Raw genomic sequence first — 25,748 nt, 5'->3', positions numbered from 1 at the left:
CAATTATTTGGATGTTTGAGCTCTGCCTTTAGCTCAGGATGCTGGTACATCAGCATTCATCTTATTGACAAGATCTTGTGGATATGAAAGTATAAAAATATGACTGGACAGAATAAGACTCAAGGATTCCCTGGAGGCCTCTGGTTTCCATATAGCCCAAATTTTAAAGGTACTTACAAGATCAGCCATGTCTGTGAGCCCTATCAAGATTTCAAAGCATGTATTTAATATTTGGCTCTCTCCTTTCCCATCCCATCTAGAGGAAGATCATGAGAACACATCACACAGTCTATATAAAAGCTCTCCAAGCCTGTAGAGCCCTACTTATATACACTTAAATTAATTAATACCTTGTTCCCTTATTTGTAACAGCTTGTAAGTCTTCTTGAGAATTCAAATGTTAGTTTGCATACTATACAACTTATGTATGATGTGTTGAGGATTATTCTGCACCTATTAATTGTTAAATGCTTAGGGAAATGCACAAAAGGAGAAAATGCAGCCCCTGCCTTAATGGAAGACATGATTTTGAGAGAAAGACAATATTTTTAAGTGAGACAAGATTTGCCTTTCTTAAACAGTCATGACATCATTTTGTTTTCCTGCTAAAAGCCTTTTAACACCATATTGCTTTTAGGAAACAAATAAACAAACTTTATGGAGTGACTGGCAAAGCCTCTATGACCTAGCTCAGTTTTCCATCTAATCAGTTTCAACTTTCTCATCTCTTCCATATATCTACCACCCCTTAGACTTGGCAGTCATTCCAACATCCACCATCTCCTTTCATATTAACATGGCTTTGCACTTACATTTTTCTTTCCTAGAAGCTATCATCATTGATGTTTACACAGTGTATGATACATAGTAACCATACCATACAAAAGAAAGATTTCTAGAATTGCTTATTAATATTGCCCTGTTACTGTGTTATTTTAACCTTTGCCTATGCCAACAGACTGCAAGATAAATGGAAGAGTTTTTTCCAACCTCACTTTTGTATCACCCCATAAAATCTAGTGGGGTTCCTGGTTAATTGAACAAAAGAAGGAAAATACACATATTCAAAACAATTAGGATAAAATGAAAAATAGAATTTAAAAAATACCATGTTGTAGGAAGAAAAGAGACTATGGACCATGATTAAACTAGCAATACATTTTAGCTAAGGATGACTTCCAGGAGGAGGTAAAATGTTTTATCTTAATGAACCTATGTCAAATTGCACATCCAGAAGCCAGTTCATGCTCTGGTGGCAGTACCTGCACCAACAACTCAAAAGCTTGCATAACCATCAACCTTATTTGTAAGAAGAAAAACACAGGTATAGAATTAGGAAACTCACAATTGCTAATTGCATATGATGTATCAATATGTCATTAAGATTTGGAACAATCCTATAAGATATGAACTTATATCCACTTTAATAGAGGAGTGATCAGAGTCTTCAAGAAGTAAATAAATTATACAATGCCATACTTTGAGTGTCAAAGCTAGGATTCAGACCCAAGAGTATGCAGAATCTCATGGTCTTTTCAATATATAACAATGTTATTAAGTTACTAAGAGAAAGAGAAGGAACATAGCTTTCCCATGGTAGTGTGTTTTCTAGGAAAGGAAGAAAAACTTATTGAAACTACTATTCATTCACTTAAGCTTTTAGTAAAGCTACATCTTGGGGATGTAATGGTAAGGATCAAAATAACACAAATATATAGCCTCTGTTCTTGTGGAGTTTGTGAGAAGCAGGCATAAATAAAACTCTACATAAATAAATGCAAATTACAACGGTGTTCAATGTGATTAAAAAAATAGAAGAGCGGTATATTACTTTGAATTTCCTACAACGGAGAGAACAGATCTTATCTTGTCTTTCCTTCTGATGTGCTGAAAGAATGGTGATCTAAAAGGAAAGCTGGGATCCACAGGAATGCGTGTGTTGGCAGAAGAGAGTACTCGGAAGGAAGAAATATTTCAGGCATAGGAAATAGCACAAACAAAAGCCTGGGAATGGGAAGGATGGTCTTATGTTTAGGAAACTGAGGGAAGAATACTGTACTCTACTTTTTGACCTAAGAGAACATTATATAGAAGTCCTCTTACATTAAAATCTGGGAAAATAGGAAGATTTTGTGTCTATGAAAGATCACCTTTGACTTGAAATAAAGCATCAAGCCAGGCTTATCAAATGTCTTTCCTTCTTTAACCATCATGCTTCTCACCCCACGGTAGAGATTTTAAACACTTAAGCCACAAATACCCAAGCTGCAGCATAGGACGGATTTGCTTCAGGATAATCACTAGAAGGATTGTTATCAATTTCCTGAATAAACAAGTAGAGATTGTTCAGAAATCTGGGACATATAACAAGAATAAGCTGAGTCTGGATTGTGCCTGATTTGGGCTCAAACCTATAACTTTACCAGCTAGGTCAGCTTGGGCAGTCAACAATTTATCTGAGCTTCAAGTTCTTTGTCTATAAAATATTGTAATGAGTAAATAGGAGAAGAAACATAAAGGTCTAAGCACATATTCAATACTTCACCCTTTCTTCCCCTTTTCCTTCCTTTATTCAATTCCATTTCATCTTCTTAGACTATGTGTACTGCTTTCAGTCTTCTGACAAAATGCCGTCAACCCACCTTCCCTTCACCTTTTTGGTTTAGTATCTTTTCTCTTTTATTCCTGGTGATGAATTTAAAAAGACCTTGTTTTTATTACCTTCATGCTGTACTGAATCCCAGAGAATGTTATTCTATCATAAACCAGGACTAATCTCTTCCTTATTGAAATTATACTGTATAACATGCTGTATAATTACATTGCTTTCCATAGCACCAAAAGAGAATCATGAAAGAAAATGACATTTTTGTCCATTTCAAAGACAAAACGTTTCCAGAAAACTGTGTTGAATCAGTGATACTCACTTGAGAATGTGAAATCCTTTGTATGGGGATGGGGTGAGTAAAAGGAATGGGCTACATTTGCATTTGTCACACACAGTTTTGCTTATATTTGGGGTAATAGTTCATAAAGATATGTCTTTTCCCCCTCAATTTACAATAATCTCTATTTCATCAAAGTCACCACTTAGATCCATGTTTTCTTTTAATTGTTTATCCATTATTAGCAGCACTACAAAGACAGGTGTCAGGCTTGGAAAGGCCAGGTGTCTTAGGGAATGTGCTTGGTGGTTAGTTAGAGATATTTTGCAATTCTTTGCTGAGCCTTTGTATTTGTGCTGGAAATAGCATCCCTGTTCTGGAAGCAAGCCCCTCATGTCTACAGTCAACACAGCCTTCATGTTAATCCAAAGGCAGCAACCTAGCTCTTCCTCTGAATGTTGTTCTTAAGAAACACAGCTATGAAAAAAGAAAGATGGTCCCATCTCATTCTTTCTATATATGCAGTCAACACTCCACTTTCTCCCACATTTTTATTTTCTTATCTATAACTCCTTCACTATTTGGTAAGCTCCTTGAATCAAGAGACTTTATCTTGTCTACAATTGTATACCTAGCACTTAAGTGTCCAATAAATAGGAGTTTAATTACAAAATAGGAAAAGATAGCTCCCTACTTCAATGCATCGACAATTTACTTGCAGTGGGTCTTAGGGTCTTTTAATTCATACAGCCTTTCACAGTATTTCTCACAGGAAGAAACAGAGGAAAAAAATTGCTTATTACTTGGTATGTGCTAGGTACCATGGTCTGCATTTTTCATACATTAACTCAATGTACACCACAACTATGGTAGTTAAGTATTTTCCACCTGCCTCGCCTTACAGAAAAGAAAACTAAGGCTCAGAGAAATTAAGAAACCTTATCAAGGCCACATAGCAAGAAAGTGTCAGAACATGAATTTGAAGACATGGCTAAGATGGGAAGAACTTGTATTTTGCCTTAAGGGGTGGGTGGAGGGGCTGATACTGGGAGGGGAAAGGAGAAGAGAACAATGAGAAATAAAGAAAAGTGGTTTCAAGAATTCTAACAGAAAATGGTTATGAAGAACCTAGGGGCAGGACAGGAATAAAGATGCAGATGTAGAGAATGGACTTAAGGACACGGGGAAGGGGAAGGGTAGGCTGAGATGAAGTGAGGGAGTGGCATGGACTAATATATACTACCAAATATAAAATAGGTAGCTACTGGGAAGCAGCCGCATAGCACAGGGAGATCAGCTGGGTGCTTTGTGACCACCTAGAGGGGTGGGATAGGGAGGGTGCAAGGGAGACCCAAGAGGGAGGGGATATAGGGATATATGTATATGTATAGCTGATTCACTTTGTTATAAAGCAGAAACTAACACACCATTGTAAAGCAATTATACTCCAATAAAGATGTTTTAAAAAAAAAAGAATTCTAACAGAAGGTATAAGTGAACGGGATGATGTACTTTTTGAATAGTACAGCTTCTTGAAAAAAGTCTCAGCAATTTGAATTTTAAATTATTGGATCTCTAAGTATACTTCGATTATCTGTATATCTAGTCTTGATCCTAGTCTACATTTTCAATAGAATGATCTATAATGAGGCTAATGATAAAACAGTTGTTTTAAGAGGTGTTTATTATTAAATTCTTATATACCTTACACAATTAGAGTGGGAAAAATTAGCCTCATATGGTCCTATGCTACAATTGCTAGGTCTGTGATTTTGTGAGCCAAATAGCTTGGCATAGAGGACCTGGGTTCCCTCTCGGGGCTGTTTTGAGGAAAATCAATCAGGCAGTGATGCAATTATAGCACCTGCAAATATTATTGTAACGTTTTCTACCCACTCTCTACCTCAGTTTGGGTTCCCAAGGAAGCAAAGTCTGAAATGGAATTTAGCATGCAGGGTGTTTATTTAGATATGCCCTTGGGAGCAACACCTGTGGAAGGGATGGGTAGAAAGTGTTATTTGGCACAGGGAGAAGGCAAGCAGCCATATGGCCAACTACAGCCTCTGCACCTACACAGAGAGTTCTGGAGCTAGACTAGCCCCTCTGAATTGTCCCAAGGTGGGTAATGTACAGGCCTTTATACTCCTCAACTGATTATTCACTCAGTGTGGGCCATGCCAGGAAACGGTTTGACCTTGGGCGTGGCAGCTCTCTGCAGCCAAGGCAGTCTCTGAAGGACCTGATAGCTGAAGGCTCTAATAACTTTGCCCGAAATCAGCAGCTGGGGAAACATGTTCCTCATGGAAGAGGAATCTGAGTGGTACTGGAAGATACAGTGTCCACCACAGAGTCTAAATGGTAAAATCCCCTACCAAGATGTCTTTACCAATGTAGCAATATCCAACCACAGGAAGCCATCTCTTCCTGTGAACAAGAACAGTGGCTACACAGTATTTCGAGTTTGCTTGCATTTATTTATGAACCTTATATCCCGTTTACAGTTTTAATTTAGGTAGAACAAAGAGGGATTTTTTGTGAGCTTTAGGTTTTATTATAGATGAGCTTACAGACAGACTTTACATGGTATATTAGTCAGCTCAGGCTACCATAATAACATAAAACAGACTGGGTGGCTTAAACAATGTATTTTCTCATAGTTTTGGGGGCTAGAAGTCCTAGATCAAGATTTGATTTCTGATGAAGCCTCTCTTCCTGGCTTTCAGATGGTTACCTTCTTTCTGTGTTCTCACATAGCCTTTCCTCTGTGCATGCATGGAGACATAAAGACATCTCTGGTATCTCTTCCACCTCTTATAAGACTACGGCCTTATCAGGATAGGGCCCACCCTTACGACATCATTTAACATTAATTACCTCCATTATCTCCAAATATAGTCAGATTGGGGGGTTAGGGCTTCAACATATGATTTGTGGAGTGCACAATTCAGTTCATAAGACAAGATAATTGAGAATTATATCTAATTCCAAGTGTTATACAAAATGAATGTTTCTTTGGTTATTTTCTTTCTTTGTAGAGACCTAGTAAATATTCTCTAAGGCTAATGGATAGTGCCTTAATTGCTGATTTTAATTGGTTTTCTTTTTTATTTAAATTTAGGCTTACTCTAAACTTATTCTATCGTTATGTATCAGGGCTTTATGCGCCTAACTTCAAGAACCTTTCTTCTATAACTGCTCATTTAACCTTTATGCTGTTCTGCATATCCCTCAAATATCTGATCGCTCTTTGGTATACAAATTGCATTAGAACAGAGATGTATACACCTATTTTCTCACACATAAGTTGGGAAGAAAAACTGATGATGACTTAGGGAGAAAATTCTGCCATTTTAGATGTAATGAGTGAGCATTCAAATTATTTCATTACAGAAAGATTTCATTCACTAGGAAGCCTTCCCTTTGACTTCGTAATTCTGTTCCTAAGTTTTTGCCTGTAAGAAATCACTATATATACATACACACATATATATAGAGAGATAGAGGTATATGTACACACACACACAGACACAGACACATATAGACACAAAAGGATGTTTGTTATAGCATTATTAATCAGATTGAAAAATTAGAAGCCATGTAATTGCCTAATAATAAAATTCTAGTAAAACAATTTATGATATAGCTGCTCAAACATAATATACAGCCACAAATTGCCTAGTAAATAATATTTATGACAAGGACTACTTATCATAAAACTTATTTAGGTTTCAAAATAGTTTATATAAATATCTCTATATGAGTATGAGTATTTGTACATAGGAAAATATAGAATGGTATACAGCTAAATATTAATAGATGCTATCTCTGAGGGGTAGGAATATAGATTTTTTTTCAAGTTGATACATGATGAAGAATGACTAAAGGAAATAGAAATTGACATGAGAGAGCACATGACAGGCTCTTAGGTCTGGAAGTCCATCCTTGGAGGATTAATCTAATTTTCTTGTTTACAGATGAGGACAATCTTTTTCAGAGGGGAAAAAATTATATGTAAAGTCTCCCAGATTTAGAACTAGAACCCAAATCTCTACTCTCAGTTTACAGCTTGTCCACTCTAACAAATTATTTTCCATAATAGACCTCACTCCTTTATGATTATTTATATTTGAGGTAGAATTAGCCCATTTGAATTTTAAGATTTCTCCTAGAGTACAAAATTCCTGAAGTGTTTAATCATACTAGGCAGGGCCACAATATACTCTAGATGAGAAAGTACTGGTAAAGCATTTGAATTTTATTCAACTCTATAAAGGAAACAGCGATATGAATGATTCTTAAAAACATTATGCTAAAAAAAAATGCCTTACACAAAAGAATATATGTTACTCTGATGTGCTAGAACAGGCAAAAACAAAAACAAAACAAAACAAACAAACAAAAATAGAAAAAACAAATGAGAAGGAAAATCAGATCCATAGTTATGTCAGTTTGAAGGGGGGTGGGGGGGAGATGGGGGGGTGTACTTTTGGAAGAGGAATAAGGAGAATCTTTAAAGTGATGTTCTGTTTCTTGATTGAGGATTGGGTTATACAGGAGTATGCATGTCTAACTCATTGAATGCATGCTTAAGATTTGTTTATTCTTAACATGTAAAATTTACCTAAAAGATAAAAAAACAAAATCATGGACAAAGGTTGTACTCTTATTGATATGCATGCTCAAGTACTTCAGAAGATATGTACGGCTGTCTAAAATTTATTCTGAAATATAAAAGGAAAAGAAAAGTCCATGGACTTCCCAGAACGTCTGCTGCCAGTGTCTTTGTCCCCCTGGTGAGCCACAGCCACCCCCTGCCTCTGAAAGAGTTGCCCAAGCACATGGCCAAGAAGGATCTGCTCTGATGAGATGTGACTTAATGGCCAATGCAGCTTCCTCTGCTATTTTACTCTAGCGTAATCCGAATGGAGCTCTTGGGGGCAGCCGTGTGGATGAAAGGCTCTTGGTGCTGCAGTCAGGAGTCAGTCCTGTGCCGCTGAGGTGGGAGGGCTAACTTCAGGACACTGGTCCACAAGAGACATCCCAGCTCCACATAATATCAAACAGCAAAAATCTCGCAGGGATCTCCATCTCAACACCAACACCCAGCTTCATTCAACTACCAGCAAACTGCAGTGCTGGACAACCTATGCCAAACAACTAGCAAAACAGGAACACAACCCCACCCATTAGCAGAGAGGCTGCCTAAAATCATAATAAGTCCACAAACACCCCAAAACACACCACCAGACGTGGACCTGCCCACTAGAAAGAAAAGATCCAGCCTCTTCCACCAGAACACAGGCACTAGTCCCCTCCACCAGGAAGCCTACACAACTCACTGAACCAACTTTAGCCACTGGGGACAGACACCAAAAACAACGGAAACTACGAACCTGCAGCCTGCAAAAAGGAGACCCCAAACACAGTAAGATAAACAAAATGAGAAGACAGAAAAACACACACCAGATGAAGAAGCAAGATAAAAACCCACCAGACCTAACAAATGAAGAGGAAATAAGCAGTCTACCTGAAAAAGAATTCAGAATAATGATAGTAAAGATGATCCAAAATCTTGGAAATAGAATACAGAAAATGCAAGAAACATTTAACAAGGACCTAGAAGAACTAAAGATGAAACAAGAAACGATGAACAACACAATAAATGAAATTAAAAATATTCTAGAAGGGATAAATAGCAGAATAACTGAGGCAGAAGAACGGATAAGTGACCTGGAAGATAAAAGAGTGGAAATTACTGCAGAGCAGAATAAAGAAAAAAGAATGAAAAGAACTAAGGACAGTCTCAGAGACATCTGGGACAACATTACACGCACCAACATTCAAATCATAGGGGTTTCAGAAGAAGAAGACAAAAAGAAAGGGACTGAGAAAATATTTGAAGAGATTATAGTTGAAAACTTCCCTAATATGGGGAAGGAAATAGTTAATCAAGTCCAGGAAGCACAAAGAGTCCCACACAGGGTAAATCCAAGGAGAAACATGCCAAGACACATATTAATCAAACTGTCAAAAATTAAATACAAAGAAAACATATTAAAAGCAGCAAGGCAAAAACAACAAATAACACACACGGGAATCCCCATAAGGTTAACAGCTGATCTTTCGGAAGAAACTCTGCAAGCCAGAAGGGACTGGCAGGGCATATTTAAAGTGATGAAGGAGAAAAACCTACAACCAAGATTACTCTACCCAGTAAGGATCTCATTCAGATTTGATGGAGAAATTAAAACCTTTACAGACAAGCAAAATCTGAAAGAGTTCAGCACCACCAAACCAGCTTTACAACAAATGCTAAAGGAACTTCTCTAGGCAAAAAACACAAGAGAAGGAAAAGACCTACAATAACAAACCCAAAACAATTTGGAAAATGGGAATAGGAACATACATATCGATAATTACCTTAAATGTAAATGGATTAAATGCTCCCACCAAAAGACACAGACTGACTGAATGGATACAAAAATAAGACCCATATATATGCTGTCTACAAGACACCCACTTCAGACCTAGAGAAACATACAGACTGAAAGTAAGGGGATGGAAAAAGATATTCCATACAAATGGAAACCAAAAGAAAGCTGGAGTAGCAATTCTCATATCACACAAAATAGACTTTAAAATAACGACTATTAGAAGAGACAAAGGACACTACATAATGATCAAGGGATCAATCCAAGAAGAAGATAGAACAATTGTAAATATTTATGCACCCAATATAGGAGCACCTCAATACATAAGGCAAAAACTAACAGCCATAAAAGGGGAAATCGACAGTAACACATTCATAGTAGGGGACTTTAACACCCCACTTTCACCAATGGACAGATCATCCAAAATGAAAATAAATAAGGAAACACAAGCTTTAAATGATACATTAAACAAGATGGATTTAATTAATATTTATAGAACATTCCATCCAAAAACAACAGAATACACATTTTTCTCAAGTGCTCATGGAACATTCTCCAGGATAGATCATATCTTGGGTCACAAATCAAGCCTTGGTAAATTTAAGAAAATTAAAATTTTATCAAGTATCTTATCCGACCACAACGCTATGAGACTAGATATCAATTACAGGAAAAGATCTCTAAAAAATACAAACACATGGAGGCTAAACAATACACTACTTAACAATGAAGTGATCAAAAAGGTATTCAAAAAATACCTAGAAACAAATGACAATGGAGACACGATGACCCAAAACCGATGGGATGCAGCAAAAGCAGTTCTAAGAGGGAAGTTTACAGCAATACAGTCCTACCTAAAGAAACAGGAAACACCTCGAATAAACAACCTAACCTTGCACCTAAAGCAAATAGAGAAAGAAGAACAAAAAAAAAACCCAAAGTTAGCAGAAGGAAAGAAATCATAAAGATCAGATCAGAAATAAATGAAAAAGAAATGAAGGAAACGATAGCAAAGATCAATAAAACTAAAAGCTGGTTCTTTGAGAAGATAAACAAAATTGATAAACCACTAGCCAGACACATCAAGAAAAAAAGGGAGAAGACTCAAATCAATAGAATTAGAAATGAAAAAGGGTAAGTAACAACTGACACTGCAGAAATACAAAAGATCATGAGAGATTACTACAAGCAACTCTATGCTAATAAAATGGACAACCTGGAAGAAATGGACAAATTCTTAGAAATGCACATCCTGCCAAGACTGAATCAGGAAGAAATAGAAAATATGAACAGACCAATCACAAGTACTGAAATTGAAACTGTGATTAAAAATCTTCAACAATCAAAAGCCCAGGTCCAGATGGCTTCACAGGTGAATTCTATCAAACATTTAGAGAAGAGCTAACACCTATCCTTCTGAAACTCTTCCAAAATATAGCAGAGGGAGGAACACTCCCAAACTCATTCTATGAGGCCACCATCACCCTGATACCAAAACCAGACAAGGATGTCAGAAAGAAAGAAAACTACAGGCCAATATCACTGATGAACATAGATGCAAAAATCCTCAACAAAATACTAGCAAACGGAATCCAACAGCGCATTAAGAGGATCATACACCATGATCAGGTGGGGTTTATTCCAGGAATGCAAGGATTCTTCAATATACGCAAATCAATCAACGTGATACACCATATTAACAAATTGAAGGAGAAAAACCATATGGTCTTCTCAATAGATGCAGAGAAAGCTTTTGACAAAATTCAACACCCATTTATGATAAAAACCCTGCAGAAAGCAGGCATAGAGGGAACTTTCCTCAACATAATAAAGGCCATATATGACAAACCCACAGCCAACATCATCCTCAATGGTGAAAAACTGAAAGCATTTCCACTAAGATCAGGAACAAGACAAGGTAGCCCACTCTCACCACTCTTATTCAACATAGTTTTGGAAGTTTTAGCCACAGTAATCAGAGAAGAAAAGGAAATAAAAGGAATCCAATCGGAAAAGAAGAAGTAAAGCTGTCACTGTTTGCAGATGACATGATACTATACACAGAGAATCCTAAAGATGCTATCAGAAAACTACTAGAGCTAATCAATGAATTTGGTAAAGTAGCAGGATACAAAATTAATGCACAGAAATCTCTGGCATTCCTATTCAGTAATGGTGAAAATTCTGAAAGTGAAATCAAGAAAACACTTCCATTTACCATTGCAACAAAAAGAATAAAATATGTAGGAATAAACATACCTAAGGAGACAAAAGACCTGTATGCAGAAAATTATAAGACACTGATGAAAGAAGTTAAAGATGATACAAATAGATGGAGAGATATACCATGTTCTTGGATTGGAAGAATCAACATTGTGAAAATAACTCTACTACCCAAAGCAATCTACAGATTCAATGCAATCCCTATCAAACTACCACTGGCATTTTTCACAGAACTAGAACAAAAAAATTCACAATTTGTATGGAAACACAAAAGACCCCAAATAGATAAAGTAATCTTGAGAACGAAAAACGGAGCTGGAGGAATGAGGCTCCCTGACTTCAGACTATACTACAAAGCTACAGTAATCAAGACAGTATGGTACTGCACAAAAACAGAAATATAGATCAATGGAACAGGATAGAAAGCCCAGAGATAAAGTCAGGCACATATGGTCACCTTATCTTTGATAAAGGAGGCAGGAATGTACAGTGGAGAAAGGACAACCTCTTCAATAAGTGGTGCTGGGAAAACTGGACAGGTACATGTAAAAGTATGACATTAGAACACTCCCTAACACCATACACAAAAATAAGCTCAAAATAGATTAAAGACCTAAATGTAAGGCCAGAAACTATCAAACTCTTAGAGGAAAACATAGGCAGAACACTCTATGACATAAATCACAGCAAGATCCTTTTAGACCCACCTCCTAGAGAAATGGAAATAAAAACAAAAATAAACAAATGGGACCTAATGAAACTGCAAAGCTTTTGCACAGCAAAGGAAACCATAAACAAGACCAAAAGACAACCCTCAGAATGGGAGGAAATATTTGCAAATGAAGCAACTGACAAAGGATTAATCTCCAAAATTTACAAGCAGCTCATGCAGCTCAATAACACAAAAACAAACAGCCCAATCCAAAAATGGGCAGAAGACCTAAATCTACATTTCTCCAAAGAAGATATACAGATTGCCAACAAACACATGAAAGAATGCTCAACGTCATTAATCATTAGAGAAATGCAAATCAAAACTACAATGAGATATCATCTCACACTGGTCAGAATGGCCATCATCAAAAAAATCTAGAAACAATAAATGCTGGAGAGGGTGTGGAGGAAAGGGAACACTCTTGCACTGCTGGTGGGAATGTGAATTGGTACAGCCACTATGGAGAACAGTATGGAGGTTCCTTAAAAATCTACAAATAGAACTACCATATGACCCAGCAATCCCACTACTGGGCATATACCCTGAGAAAACCATAATTCAAAAAGAGTCATGTACCAAAATGTTCATTGCAGCTCTATTTACAATAGCCCGAAGATGAAAACAACCTAAGTGTCCATCATCAGATGAATGGATAAAGAAGATGTGGCACATATATACAATGGAATACTACTCAGCCATAAAAAGAAACGAAATTGAGTTATTTGTAGTGAGATGGATGGACCTAGAGTCTGTCATACAGAGTGAAGTAAGTCAGAAAGAGAAAGACAAATATTGTATGCTAACACATATATATAGAATCTAAGGAAAAAAAATGTCATGAAGAACCTAGAGGTAAGACAGGAATAAAGACACAGACCTACTAGAGAATGGACTTGAGGATATGGGGAGGGGGAAGGGTAAGCTGTGACACAGTGAGAGAGTGGCATGGACATATATACACTACCAAACATAAAATAGATGGCTAGTGGGAAGCAGCTGCATAGCACAGGGAGATCAACTTGGTGCTGTGTAACCACCTAGAGGGGTGGGATAGGGAAGGTGGGAGGGAGGGAGATGCAAGAGGGAAGAGGTATGGGAACATATGTATATGTATAACTGATTCACTTTGTTATAATGAAGAAACTAACACACCATTGTAAAGCAATCATACTCCAATAAAGATGTAGAAAAAAAAAATATCCATGGAATGATGGGTGGACAGAGGGATGGCTAGACATTTAATAAAGCAAGCATAATAAAATGTTATTTGTAGAATATAGATGGTAGTTCTTTGTAAAATTACTTCAACTTTTCTGTGTGCTTAACATTTTTCATTAGAAATCTTGGAGAGCAGGACATGCAGAGTATAGTAGAAATTCATTGAAGATAAAGGTTTCTACATTGGAGGACTGCCAGTGCTCTTTATAATTAAATGTGAATTTTATGTCTCCCATAGAGGATAGAGACACAGTCACCTAGTTACTATATATTTATTGGGTGTTTGTTTGATACATATCAGTATCTGACAGTTATTGGGAGGGAGAGTGGTAAGCAAAGCAGCCATGATCTCTGTTATCAAGGCGCTCAACATACACTGAGTAAGTATTTACAAGAGCGATGGGCATGATTATGGAGAAGGACAGGGTGCTATTTATTATGGCATATAACACTTTACACATTTATTGACCATATTACACCATGGGATATACTGGGATACAGGAATAGTGCTCCAGTGGTGGTAATATAAGTAGCCACCAGCCTTTAAAGGAAGAAGTGATGATTTTATCTGCTCCTGCCCATATGTCAGACATCCCTGTGGGGGATATTTCCTTGTTTCTCCAAAGTTGCAATAAAATAATATCTTCAAAGAATGAATCCCCAAAGGTAAACTAAGTACCAATAAAGGTTATTCAGATCAAGACAGAGGTATGTGAAATGAAAAGCAATCTGTCTTTAAAGGGGAATTGATGAAGGTTAATGTCAATGTTAATGACAGAGCTGCTCAGGAAGGTTACCCCACAGCCTACAGCTGAGAAGCCACAGCGAGGATCTGAAAACTGGAAATTACACCTTGTATGACATGTCAGAGAATTTTAAAGTAATGATTACAGGAATTAGATATAGTTGTGAAAGTCCAAATCCTTGAAATTTATATCCAGAATATTCTACCTTATAAACACAGTACGTGAAATGTTTGGCATTAATATGAGGGCAGCAAGTGAAAGGTAGTCAGTCAACCTTATTTAATTTGAGATGCATATATATTTTTCACAGAAATTTGTCTAATATGTATAAAACTTTGGGACTTAAAAGTCCTAAACCTCAGTTACCTCATCAGACAATTCAGGTTAATACTGTCTCACCTCCCATAGTTGATTTGAGTATCAAATTGATGAACACATGTGAGTAATTGCTAACTACATTCAAAATGCAAGATACTATTTTCAGTAAAATGTATTGGTTCTATAGAAGCCTTTCTTATTAGGTGTCCAAAAAAAAACGTTTTGAATTTCTGCCTCTTTACCACCATGTATATAGCTTCTACATGTCCTTTTCACATCTTCATTAGGGAAGTAAAAGGTTACTTCTTTTTCACATTCAGTAAGAACTATTACTATGTTCTCCTTCAACGTACAGCTGTGTCATTGTGGGTGAAAGTCATTTTGAACTGTTTCCACCCTTTTCCTAAAAGTTACTTTAAATGTCTTCCAAGCCCTTTACTGCCTCCCCTGGTTTTGTATGAGCAACCAACAGGGTAAAAAAAGGCACTACCAGTTCACTTGCAGATATGGAAATGCAGTGTCCTTAGATATTGTGATGTGGTTAGGGGGAGAGAGAGGGGGGTTAAGAATTGCTCCAGGGCTCTTCATTTGAGACCTGAGTCCCTGCTATCTTAATAGAAGTCAGTCTCCAGATGGAGAATGGCATTCATTCATACATTTATTCATTCAGTTATTCACTCCTTCAATGACTTCTAGAAGGTGCCTCCTATATGCCAGACCCTGTGATACAGGCTGTGGATACGAAGACACATTTGTAGAATCCACGACAAACACTTTTTAGAGTTTGGAAAACAGAGCTCAGATTTAATTCTTTCCGAGAAAAATATCACTGAGAGATAAAAATAACAGATGAGCGTGGAGATAAAATATTTATTGTTATTAACATAATACATATTGATGGATTTTTGTCCTCTGCCATTTGGTCACTAGGCGTACTCATGTTCGATTGTATATAATGTTCAATAATAAAATGCCAAATAAAAACATGTGAATAAAAGATCCATCAAGCATGCATTTTCTATTGTGTAATGCTTATTTTGTCAGACTCTGGGAATGCAGAGATGAATAAAACATAGCCCTTGTCATCCACGAGATTGTGATTTGATAGAGGAGAGTGACATATGCTAATATTTTTAATACAAGATTTTTAGGGCCTGTAGAGATTTTTACTAGTTACAAAGCTGGGCAAATGAGAATGAACTATGTTGAGGTGTGGATAGTCAGGAAAGGTTTTGCTTAGAAGGCCACATTCTAACTAGATCTTGAAGGGTGATGATGATCACGATGATAGTAGCAATGAGAACTTACTATTTGCCAGGGACAGTTCCAAATGTTTTGCCAGAAATAAATAATTGAATCTTTTTAGAATCCTATGAGGCAAGTACTATTTATAATTCTATTTTATAGAGGAGGTAACCAAGGCAAAGGAAGGTTAAGTAACTTGACCAAAAGCACACAGTTGAGTGCTGGAGTCAGCATGACAACACAGGCAGATAGCTTCCAAACCCAAGAGGAGGGAGAACATAATGGAGACTCTATTTAGAGTTCAAGGGGCAAATAAACATAACCATAGGGACCAGGCTAGAAACCTAAATGAGAGAAGGTTAACTAGATAACATACGCCCAGTCTGAAATGGCTAAATTACTCACGTGTCATTGACTATTGCCAGGTGACAATGAAGACCTAGTGTTGCCAGAGTTCAGATCTGGTCTCTGTGCAAATTCTCATAACTTTTTAAAAATGTTAGCAACTGAATTCTATTATTTCAAAGATATTTGGGTACCAAAGAAAGTACTTCTGTGTATAGAATCAGGCCTATTGATGGTCTTCATTTAGAGGATGGACTGAAGGAAAACCAAACTTTTACACCCGACAATGAGGAAACAAGGCCTGAATGTTGGTGGGGTCTATCTGTCTGGTCATGGTCACAGATACATGCATTGACATGCAGTTTATGTATAGAGAGCATGACTTTGCTTACCCAGTGGTCTCTTCATTTACTCTAGAATACACAGACTTTTCCCACTGGTTCTGTTTCATGTCTCATGAATCATTTAGCATCTATTAATTCATATTGTTTTTATCATTCTCTCCCTCTCCTGTCAATTCTTATATTTTCTTTATTCTAAGGCACAGTTTGTCAAAATAATATTCAGGACAAGATATGTATTAGAACTAGTATGCTCAACTAAATAATGACAGTGGTTGTTTTCTCCCAATGAAAAGTCGTTATTAAATTGACTGTCCATCTTATGTGCATGGCTTCTTAGAATGGAGGAATTACAGTACCTTTTCAGATGTATAGGTTTTATTCCCATGTAGATTATGACTTGTATTTGATTACTGCCCCCATAGCATCTGGATCATTCATACTCAGTGAACACTTACTGTTTTGAGTTGTTTTGAAGTGAAAGTCAAAATTTCTGGTGGAACTAAGGCCATTTTTGTTTCTGTTATGTGAAATGGGTAAAACATTCCATGTACAGGAAGAATGAGCTTTTTTACTTCCTGGAAATTACGGCAAAGAGAATAAAAAAATTGTAGCAAAGAGAATAAGAAAATTCATTTATTTATTCATTTATTCAATTAACAAGAAGTACCTTGAGGAAAAGTAATGGAAAGCAAAGGAAGAGAGAACAATGGAAGTAAAATATTGATTATAATGTCAGTGGAAGTCTGAAGAGATTGCATTGCATGAAAACCTGAATAAAATTATGACGGAAGGGTCTTCCGTCATAAGGTATATTATATAATGACTAAGATACTGCAATAGCCTAATAAGCCTTTCTGTTCTTGTCCATCTTTAATCATATCTGTATCATAAATGACCAAAGCAGCAACTTTTAAGTTAATATTCTCCAAGGCTTCCCATCACACTTAGAATACATTCAAAATTCTATCTCTGACTTACAAGACTCCCCATAATTAACTCCCAAATCCTCTCACCTGCAATTCTCTCCGTTCAGCTACTCTGGTTTCCTTGTTGATGCCTAGTAACACCAAGCTCAGACCTTGCCACTGGCTTTTTCCGTTGGCCTGGAATGAATTTTTTTTTTTCTCTAGTATATATTTACATTTCTTCCTCATAATTTTTTTCTTCCATCATAATGTTTTGTTTTTTTTTTGGTTTTTTGTTTTGTTTTTTTTTTGCGGTACGCGGGCCTCTCACCATCGTGGCCTCTCCCATTGCGGAGCACAGGCTCCGGACGTGCAGGCTCAGCGGCCATGGCTCACGGGCCTAGCGGCTCCGCGGCATGTGGGATCTTCCCGGACCGGGGCACGAACCCGTGTCCCCTGCATCGGCAGGTGGACTCTCAACCACTGCACCACCAGGGAAGCCCCTGCCTTTTTAAAAATTATTTTAAGATGGTTTAATATGCATTATATACACAATGGCTTTTTAGTTTTTCTCACTACAAGTTTAGAGTTGGGCTTCCCTGGATATGCTCACTTAACAGTTGTCTATCTACTTCACAGCTCCCAACATTTATTGCTTTTATCTCTTCTCCTTTCCCTTTTCCTCTCTGGGTTTGTATAATTTCGGACATCCTTTATTTTCATTTAGGGAATAAAGATAAATGTGGTTTTCATGCCACTATATCTACCTAGAGTCCATTAGTATGAATTATCACAAGGGCCACGTAAAAGTAGAATACCTCCTATTTTACAGAGGCAAAAATTAAGCTCAGAGAATTTAAGTAGTCGTGTTATACTCTCAAGGTTAATAACTGGTTGAATGAGGACTCTTATCCAGTTCAGGTAAACTCCAAATCTGTGGCTCTTCCTGTCCCACGCTGCTGCCTCAGTTATCACCCTTGTTTACAGTGGACCAAATGCAAACATGCTGTTCATCTGCCAGGAATGGTTGTGGCTTATCACATTACCATGTGTCCTGAGCACACATCCTATTGACTTTGTCTCCTCACCCCTACAAGCTGACAAGTCTGCAAATCTCCACTTTCTAATTAGTCAAGTTAATGAAGCTCCTTAAAGAAATCCATAAAGCCTGCCTCCATGGTCCTGACATTTAGCAACTTCTGGATAATGCTTTCTGGGCCCGTTCTCCATTAAAATATTGTATTGAGTCCTGAAGTGCTGACTCTGAGACTTTATTAGAATGGAACGAGGAGGGGCTCCCTTTGAGCCTTCCCAAACTCCAGGATAAATACAGAAATGGCACTTTTAATAGTCAAGCCCACTGAGAGACCGCCCTTCATGAAGTTGGCTCCTGTCAGGAAGGCTATAGTTTTCTGAGTGAAGCAGAGCAGCTGGACACTGAAAGAAAGGGGGAAGAAAAATAAGCCTGGAGTCATGTCTTAGGATATTGACACAAGGCCCACAGATAAAAAGATGACTCAATTAGTAAAAAGACCACAGGCCATGAGCTGGGTTCCTCAGCACCCAGGGCAATGTAACCCCTTGATGCCTCAGTTTTCTCCTCTGAGCAGTAGGAATAATAATGCCTTGTCTTACTTCAGTCTTTTGGTGAAGATCCAAATGAGAGCAAGAGTGGGGATACATTACTCATATGGAAGGAATTAAGTTAAAAATTGACTCTGTAACATTCACATTCAGTGTGGACAGTGTGGATAGGCAATTCAAGTCACACATTTCTAATATTTCATCCACAAATGTTGCAGACATTGCGTCCCCTTTGTCAACAGCCCCTTTTAGTCACATACCCTTATAGCTTGCTGGAAACTTGCTTTGACTTTTCACTTCAGTCTCTCATTTTGATCACTTATTTGCACCTATCTGTCCGGCTTGCCCTCATTGTATTCATCTAAATCTAATTAAATAGTATATTAAACATGAACTATTCTCAGGTGTTTTTGACTACATGTATGTTTTGCTTTCCTCTTTTAGATCAGAAGCTAAGACAAGTCAGTTAATATGTCACCTCTGGTCATTTAACACCTATGCTGAGGTTGCATATTATCATTTGTTCCTTCACTTAATATTTATTGGTACCCTGCAATGTGCCAGACACTGGGTTAGATGCTGAGGACAGAAAGAAAACATGATTCTTGATTGACGTATTATTGAGAGGGAAAGAGACTTTTAAATTCCTTTTGTACTCCACATCCTGTGTAGTACAGGATTAGAGATAAAAGGGATTGCTACCCTCAGAAACATCCCTCCTATAGACCAGAAGCAGACATATAAGTTAACATTTCCAACATAATGTGATTTGTTGGAGGTTGAAGGTGGTCTTTGAAGGCTGATGGGCACAGAGGAGGAGTTTCTGTGTGTGTTGGTCTCCAGGAGTAAATCACCTTGAGCCAAGGGCTAAGCAGCAGTGTTGAGACATCTAGTCAATGTTCCCAGCTTCTATCATCCCTTTGCCTTTACTGATACTGGTGTTAAACCAATCCCTTCTGCATTTGCCACGTGTTGAGTAACATCTATGGCCTTTAGAAATCTACCCTAAGAGGTTAATCCTTTACCTATCTCTTGCTACATACAAGTACAGTGGAGCAAAGACATAGCTGAGGCTACAAGAGCTGCACCTAGCACTTTGTCATTTCTGATGACCTATGTGACTCCAAAAACCTCTTGCTCTCTCTTGCTCATATGATAAGTTTACTCTTTACTTTTTCCATCTGGTTAAGTATTATTGTACAACAAGACTCAGATGGAGGGGAAAATTTCTTCATGTCTCAGGGCAGAGGAAATAGTTACTTTGGTATATGTCTATAGCAATGTGGACAGAACCTAAACTTAATTATTAAACTAAATTATCTTTATTCCACAAACTAGGAGCTACTTGAGAGCAGAAATAATGTCTAGTCCATCTTTGATCCTTCTCACCATCACTTAACCCCGTATTTGGCCCATAGTCGGCACTCAGTAACTATTTGTGTCATGAAGACAAGTCTGCCATCAGCCATTCCCATATAAAACTGACATTACAGTTCTACCCAAAAGCACTATTTTCCTTGTTAAATGTAATCCATATTTTCAATACATCATGACTTACATGATTTGATCCCAAACTACTTCTGTCATTTGATTTCCTATCTCTCTTCCTCTCATTCATTGCTCTCCAATAACCCTGTGAGGTAGGTAACATATTTCCTGCATTTTATAAATAAGAAATTGAACCTCAGTAAAGTCATTTATTTGTTTGTGTTTATCCCTCCAGGCAGCAGCAGAACAAGCACTTGCTTTCTCATGTTTTGCCTTTCAGTCTGGTGCACTTTCCACTACACTATAGCTACCCTTGACTCGTGCTTTCATCTGTTCAAAGGTGGGACATTTTGGTGTTAGTTAAGATCCCTTTTAAATCATGAAGTCTTAAACTTACTTATTTATTTATTTTTGGCTGTGTTGGGTCTTTTTTGCTGCGCACGGGCTTTCTCTAGTTGCGGCGAGTGGGGGCTACTCTTCATTGTGGTGAGTGGGCTTCTCATTGCAGTGGCTTCTCATTGCAGTGGCGGAGCACGGGCTCTAGGCGTGCAGGCCTCAGTAGTTGTGGCCCATGGGCTCAGTAGTTGTGGCTTCCAGGCTGTAGAGCACATGCTCAGTAGTTGTGGCGCACAGGCTTAGTTGCTCTGCGGCATGTGGGACCTTCCTGGACCAGGGTTCAAACCCGTGTCCCCTGCATTGGCAGGCGGATTCTTAACCACTGTGCCACCAGGGAAGTCCCTTAAATCATGAAGTCTTATAAAAGCACTCTAATCCACAGAGACTACACTACATTCTAAAGTAAATAATGAGCATCTAGGTCACTGGAAATCACTTACTTTTCCTAAAGTCTCCCCTAGGTTTGCATTTATTTTTACAGAAATTTATTCTTAAATAATCTTCCATATGCTTATACTGTCTCTCTCAAACTGTGTGAGAAACAAAGGGTGTATATGTATAGGGTTTAGCACATTGTTTGGAATTTAGTAGGTGCTAGTCTGAGATTATCTCCTCAAGTACCAACCCTCATTTACAATTGGCCTATGAGTCATGTTTGGAACCCTGAAGACTTAGAATGGTGTGACATGCAACTAACTGATGGATAAACAATGAGATTAGGGCAGGAGATGGGATGAGGTAGAAAGGTCCAAAAGATATTGATGTCAAATTTCCACTTTCTTTATAATAAATCTATTTTCTGCACCATTAAACCTGTATGCCAGAGGTTAAGGAGAAAATATTTTCTTTTATAGCAGAATCCTGAAGTGATAAATATGACCTACACTTGACTTTGGGAAATTCCTCCCTTTGTTTCTAATCTCTAGTATCAAGCTACACATATAGTGACAATTAGAAGACCCTCCCACCCTGATTCTTATATACAAATTATCAAAATATATCTTGATTTAAAGAAAGGTTTTCATTATAAAAGATTAATGTTCACTGTAGAAAATTTAAAAACAAAGAGAGGCTGTAAGAGTAAAATGAAAACTGACCCACAGTCACAACACCCAGAAACAATCACTGTTGGCATTTGGTGCTAGTATTTGTACTAAGCAAATGTACAAATTTTTTGTTTCTTTTTTTATGGGATCATAGAGTTTATACTATTGGGAAACTAGCTTGTTTCAGTTAACAGTGTACCATGAACATTTTTCCATGTCATTAACTATTCTACAATATCATTTTAATGACTACATGAATACCTTTTTATGTATTGCAGGAACATAATAAACCAAACCACTATTATTAAATAGTTAGGCTTTATCTAATATTTTGTTTTGTTATTAAAAACAATGTGTAAACTTTAACAGGTTTTATGGCTTCTCTGGCCCTCAGTTTTCTCATTTATCAAATGGAGATAATAATAGTACCTGTTCAGAGGGTTATATAAGGGATTAAATGAGCTAATTTATGGAAAATCACAAGAGGTCAGTGATTATTAACCATCATTCTTATGTTGTCATAAACAATGTGCAGTAATTTCTTTGTACAAATTTTTTTGTGCACTCTGATTTCTTTGGAATTTCTAAGTTAATGGTATTATAGTTTTATGCCTTTTGATACATAATGGAAAACTCACTTTCCCAAAAATGTTGTGATGTACATACCCATCAGCAAGTGTGAAAGTATCTATTTCTCTATGTTTTCACTAACCTGGTTCTTGGAATTATTTACTCTTCTCTGGCATGATGGATGTAAAACAATTATCTCTCTGCTATTTTAATTCACATTCCTCTGTGGAAGAACATTCTTACATTGGTTTACGTATCATTTCTAATTCTTCATTTATGAATTCTCAGTTACTGTCCTTTAGCAAGTTTTCTAAAGAGCTTTTTATCATTGCTTTTATTGAGTTGCAAAATATGTTTATATATTCAAGGTAACAACCTGTAATTTTTTATATAATAATTTTGAAATCTTACAATTTTATTTGTTTTTGAAATTTGATTATATACACCCTTTCACATCCATGCAGGAGGCATACATTTTTATGTAACTATATTCATAAATCTTCCTTCTTTTGGAGTCATGTTTAAAAGTTCTTTCCCATTCTAAGACTATGTAAATATTCAACTATATATTTTCTTCTAGAACTTGCATTGATTCAATTTCTATTTATCATTTTAATCAAAGTTTATGGTGCAACATAGACATATGTCTTTTTTTTCACAAATAGTAAGCTGATGAGTTTAATATTCAAGAATTTTGTAGTTATTTGAACTGATACTTTTTATTATCTTTTTCTGTCTGGATATTTTTTTAACTAATAATATGCTCTGTATTGTTTTAGACCTGGTAATATGTTAATAAAATGTTTCTTGGCAATTTTTAGCTTTTCAAAATTATTCTTTTAGCTGTACTTTTAACTCTGAAATGGTGTTAAGTATTATTGAACTGCATTAAATTTTAAATTAATAATAAAATGTGAAGTCTTTTCAGTGTTGTTTCCTAATTCAAAAATGTCAAAATCTCTCAGTTAATATATGTCAATATATAGTATATATCTTAATATATAAAATATTCTGATAATATTCTGTGGTGCACTTGATATTGACACTATGTATTTCTTAAGTTTAGTCATAGATATTTTATAAATTTTATCATAAACAAATGTTTTCTTATATTGATGTAAGCAATAACTAGTTACAAACACAAAAAGAAAACCATTTCTCATGTATAATTTTTCCTTCACTATTTTCCAAATTATTGTCATTTCATATTTTTTCAGAAATGTTTGGCAAGTTTTATTTACATGTTTTATTTTCATTTTTTACCAACATCAAAAAACAAATTATTTTATCTTACTGTTCCAGTCATGGAAATCACTTCAGAAAGGATATGGCCTATGCATTTGCAGCTGAGATGTGTATGCCCTGCCAGGCATTTCTTTTTGTTTCTTAGAACATTTTAGTTGAATTTCTTGGCCATTGCAGGAAGAAAATCACATAACCTAAAAAGATTTATTGTATTCCAATTTACAATTTATACACATTATATAGTTTTCTTAGTTTATTGCATTGGATAGAAAGTCCAATCTTTTTATTCATTAAAAGCTCATGTCACCCTATATGCTGAAAAATATTTATATAGTTAGAAAGTCTGTAGAACCTCAGTACTACCACCTTACACTTAGCTCCTTTCAGTTTTCAAAAATCCTTTAACATCTTTTATCTCTTTTTACTTAACAAGTATGTGACGTGGGAAGGTCTTATATTTTTCTCATCTAGAATATGGAAAAAAACCCTTGGATTTTATATAACTTATCCAAGGGACTACAGTCATTAATTTTAAAAAAGAGGAATAATATTCAAGTTTCCCAGTTTCTAGGCTAGGGCTCTTTTCAAAATAACAATTCTGCTAGCTGCCTCCTCTTGTGTAAATCATTTGGGAAATCTTCCAATTTTGGATGTAATAAAAATATTTTTGAATATATAGACATTTGCTTTATATGACATCTTATTTGTTATTTAGTAAATAACATGCATTTGTATTTCACTGAACATGTAAAACAGCTGAATTACCACGAGTTAACATCAATTCAGAAAGTACTGTTATGGACCAATCCCTTAGGTACTGGGATATAAGAATTGAGAAGACACAACCAATGTATTAGTCAGAATAGACTAGGTTTTGCTGTGATTAATAAAATAATAAAAAAATATTTCTATTTATTTGAGATTTATTAAAAAATCTCAAATCTTTGTGGCTTAAAATTTTATTTCTCTCAAACTACATGACCCATTTTGGGTAAGCAGAAGTGTGTTGTGTTCCTATAGTAACCTAGAAAACCCCACTGCTTTATTTTTTATTTATTTTACCATAAACCTTGTGTCAGGGGAAGAGAATATAGCACATGGCTCTCTGGTTATTGAAGTTTTGGTACAAAAGTGGCCTAGATCACAAGGCTATGCCTAACTTGAAAAGAGGTAAGGAGGTACAATCCTATCACATGCTTGGAAGGAGAAGCCAGAGTATTTATGAACAGTCCTAATAATTCTCTAAACCTCAGTACTGGAGCTATTCAAAGCATTTTGAGAAGAGAGAAACTAAACACATAATTATAGTAATTACAATATAATAAGGTAAACTGGACAAACTATAGTAGGGGACAAAGTAATCTGTACAAGCGGAAGGCAACAATTCAACGTGCTTGGAGAAGATAGAAAATACTTCTTAGGGAAATCGGCATGTAACTTGAACTACAAAGATAAATTTACCAGATTGATCAAGAAAGAGAGCATTTACTCATAATTTATACTTAAGTGCAACAGAGAAATAGCCACTTAGAGAAAGAGGCATAAAGACAGACCAAGTTTCAGAGGTCTATTCGCAGTAAGTTACATCAGTCTAGATAAATTACTTTGCCTCTCTAGACCACAAGCTTCACGATAATATAAGGAAGTTTAATAATATTTTTTCAGCTCTAACATTCTATGTTGGAATTTTTTATGTTGGAAACTTACTGGTAATTTTCAAGTCCTTATATGTTGGTAATCATCCCACATTAAAGAAAAGTCAGATAGAAGAGAGAGCAAATGATTTTGCACTATGTATGTCAATCCTAATTACTTAGAGGGGGCTAGAATACTTGATTGTGTAAGATGCAGCCTGAGAAAGAATGGTGTGGAAGATTGTCGATGACTTTCATGGACCCAGGACTGGGTAGTACAGAAGTAAAGGTGAGAGTGAGTAGGGATGTAGAAGGAGTGGTTATTTCCATGAGTTCTTGTTATAGAAGTGGTGCCATTTCAGCAGTTGTTAGGCCTGTGATAAAAATATATATATATTTTTTATCACAGG

This window comes from Monodon monoceros, unplaced genomic scaffold (genome assembly GCF_005190385.1).
Source record: "Monodon monoceros isolate NGI ecotype Baffin Bay Population unplaced genomic scaffold, NGI_Narwhal_1 Super_Scaffold_7, whole genome shotgun sequence".
Taxonomy (NCBI): Eukaryota; Metazoa; Chordata; class Mammalia; order Artiodactyla; family Monodontidae; genus Monodon; species Monodon monoceros.
Note: the sequence above shows the minus strand (reverse complement) of the source record.